The sequence below is a fragment of the Carassius gibelio genome, chromosome A19 (genome assembly GCF_023724105.1).
Source record: "Carassius gibelio isolate Cgi1373 ecotype wild population from Czech Republic chromosome A19, carGib1.2-hapl.c, whole genome shotgun sequence".
Classification (NCBI taxonomy): Eukaryota; Metazoa; Chordata; class Actinopteri; order Cypriniformes; family Cyprinidae; genus Carassius; species Carassius gibelio.
Window position 1 is genome coordinate 25037476 of NC_068389.1, and position 3714 is coordinate 25041189.

Sequence of the window (3714 nt, forward strand, 5' to 3'; positions counted from 1 at the left end):
CGCTCGACTAGCCGTAATGAGGGCGGTGTCATCTGTCAAAGTCCCGTTGATTGACAGGTCGCTCAGACCAATCGCGCTATGGGAAAACAAGAAACAGCTGGTCGATCCCGAGACTACATCGGCCAATGGGATTCAAAGGGAGGGGCAGCCGAGGGGAGTAGGTGGGCAAAATCGAGAATATTAATAATTTGCGATTTCAAAATACTTGATCGAGGCATTATTCCAAATCAAAATATAAATCAATAAAACGAAAATAGCATAGTAATGTTAACAAAATATAATAAAAAGGACATTCATGAATTGTAAAACTGCATACCAATACAACAAATGACAAACGCCTAGTCGTTGGTTAGTTTACAGAATACATCTTAAAAAAAAAAATTCTTAAAGAAGATATAAAATATACTAAATCTGTTATTGGTATATATATATATATATATATATATATATATATATATATATATATATATATATATATATATATATATATATATACACCGAATATTTTCCAAGTCTGAGTAGGCCTACGTGACAGGTATTTTAGCATATATATATATATATATATATATATAGGCCTATATATGCTAAAATACCCGTGTACTCAGACTTGGAAATCAGTTTTCTGCCTGTTTATTATGGAAATAATCATATTTAAGAAAATATTATATATATATATATATATATATATATATATATATATATATATACACACACACACACACACACACACACACACACAGGCGCAAAATTAAACCAGACAAAAGATGCATCTGCGCTGCGCAGACCGATCTGCGTATGACATTAAAGTAGGCTACCGCGAGAGTGATTGGAGTGCAGGCGACTCTCTGTGCTTTTGAATTGCTTTCGCGGTACTTTGATGTCACACCCCGATCGTTCTGCGCAGCGCCGATGCATCACGAACTAGCCTAGAACTTCAGTAACTCCTGTTTCATTTTACACTTTCTATACCCTCTCGAATCCAGCCAATCGCGGGGCTCGCGGTCTTGAGCCCGCCTTACACCGGCAGCGTCATCAAATCTACCTGTGATTGGTCAAGCTGCAGGGGTCTCCAGACCAATGACCAAGCCATGTGATGAGCTCATAATGCCTGTTGCCATCAGTACAACCAAAAAGGAAGGGTCGAGAGTAAATTAGTCTAAATGAGGAATTAAAATGCATAGCCACAGAGTGTAGCAGACATAGGTTTCTGCATTGCAAATTCAGTTTTTATCATTGTGGGTGGCCTCCTTCAAGCCATATTTGAATAAACGTGTGGTTTCAACCAATGCAAATGGTGTGTGTGTATAACTGCACGCTATGGAGATGATCAGTTTATGCATCACAGCTCAGCTGGACCGTCAGGCATGCATGCAATAATGACATGCAATGGAAAATTGCATAACGCACACACACACAAACACACACTTAAGTACTCAGTCATCCACACAGAGACCGTGATCTCTTAGTAAACACCACACCCTGTTTCTGTTCTTCTGTTAAAGCTCACGAGAAGTCCTGCAAGGGGTTGACGTTCAGTACAGATACGTGAGCATTTGTCTGTCTTGTGTGAGGTTAACATTTAACTACGAGAAGAAAAAAGTTATGTCAGTGCTCAAAGGCCAGTTTCGGCCTGACCTATAAAACAAAGTGAAATCGAAAGGGAAAGGGAGGCCCAAAAGTGGCATATTCAGTCATAATGAGACTTTCAGGTTGACTCAGTACACACTTTGATGGGGATATTATGAAGTACAAAGAAAGGGTATGAGGCCTTCAGAAAAAGGGCTGAGCTTCAGAAGGTGCCAATTTGAGCTTTTGACTCAAACAATGAGGAAACAAACAACCACTCTGGTCTGACTTAGACACAGACACTCAAGAAGAGTCTGAAAATGTAAAAGTCTTTAATTAATACCAAGAAGTGCCTCATTAGACAATTCACATATAAATAGACCCTATAAACTTTCTTAAGCACCAAAGCAGTACTTTTAAAATTAAATTCACGTGTTCATGCAATTATATACGTATATATATTTTTTACAATACAATATATATATATATATATATATATATATATATATATATATATATATATATATATATATACAATGTGATTGTATTTAAACTATTTTAAAATATGTATTATTATTTTATTTATTTGATTAATTTTAAAATATTTATACATTTATTTATTTATTTATTTATTTATGTCTCATTTATTTATATAATCTGCCTTACAACTGGAATCTCTTTTGTGTTCTCTGTTTCTTTTATTTGGATTCATTTAAGTCAAAAGCCAGTCACTGTCAATCAATCTAGTCAAATAGCACAGATACACACTGCCGCTTCAAAGCACACAAACAATCATAATTAGAGACAAATTAGGCCTCCTTGTTACAACCAACCACTGGTTCATAGTGCCTGATTTTCAAGCAAAACTTAACCTTTGACCTACCCTTAGCAGGTCAACGAGCCCTCACAGCAAGTGTCCAGGCTTCACTGTCATGCAAGCTGTGTGTGTGCCCCTGACTCCTCCACCCCCTCTTCTTTTGTAAACCATTTTATTATTTCAGGGTGAAGAAAGAAAATCAGATTTATATGGTGTAAAGTGATTAAAAACCTTGACAGAGTATGCAATGCAAGGAAATGTGTGACATTTGCATAGTCCTGGTTCCTGCACTGAAACTACCAGGGCAGAGCATATCCACAAACTCATAGCGAATAACCAAAAATATATATTTATATATTTATTTATATTTATATTTATTTATTTATTTAGCACAGTGGCTAGATTAACAAATAACCAGACACAACCCAGTCTACATATTCCCTCAAGTTTAATAGTAATGACTTTATGATTCTCTTCAATGATAAAATAGATAGCATCAGAAATACAATTACAAATGTATTCTACAGCATAATACTTTAGCTCATTCATCACACCCAAAGATAATCTGCAACATACACTACAGGACAGGAAGAGCTAAATGAACTTTTTACTGCATCTAAATAAACAACATGTTTATTAGATCCTGTACCCATAAATTACTGAAAGAGTTGTTACCTGTAGCAGAAGAGCTGCTTCTCAAAATTATTAACTCTATCTTTAGGTCACGTTCATTCAAGCTGGCGGTTATCAAGCCTCTTATTGATCTTAGTGCTGCGTTCAACACCATAAATCATGACATACTCATAGATCAATTAAAAAACTATACAGGTATTCAAGGGCAGGCTCTAAGATGGTTTAGATCCTACCTGTCCGATCGCTACCATTTTGTTTATTTAAATGGGAGACATCTCAATTATCACCAGTAAAATATGAAGTGCCACAAGGCTCTGGCCTAGGTCCAGGGGCGGATCTACCGGGGTGGCATAGGGTGGCAAATGCCACCCTAAAAGAAAGCCTTGCCACCCCTGCTGCCACCCCAGTTGGCAGCAACGAATTAAAGGTTATGGCCAATTTGAAAATTTACGATCGCGAATCTTCCGTGATTCGTGATCCCGCTCTGAACTCCCGAACTGTTTCAAATGATTTGCGATCCCCAAACTGACTCAAATGATTCGCGATCCCCATAACTGACTCAAATGATTCGCGATCCCGCTCCGAACTCCTGAACTGATTAAAATTATTTGCGATCCCCAAACTAACTCAAATGATTCGCGATCCCTCTCCGAACTCCTGAACTGATTAAAATTATTTGCGATCCCCAAACTGACTCA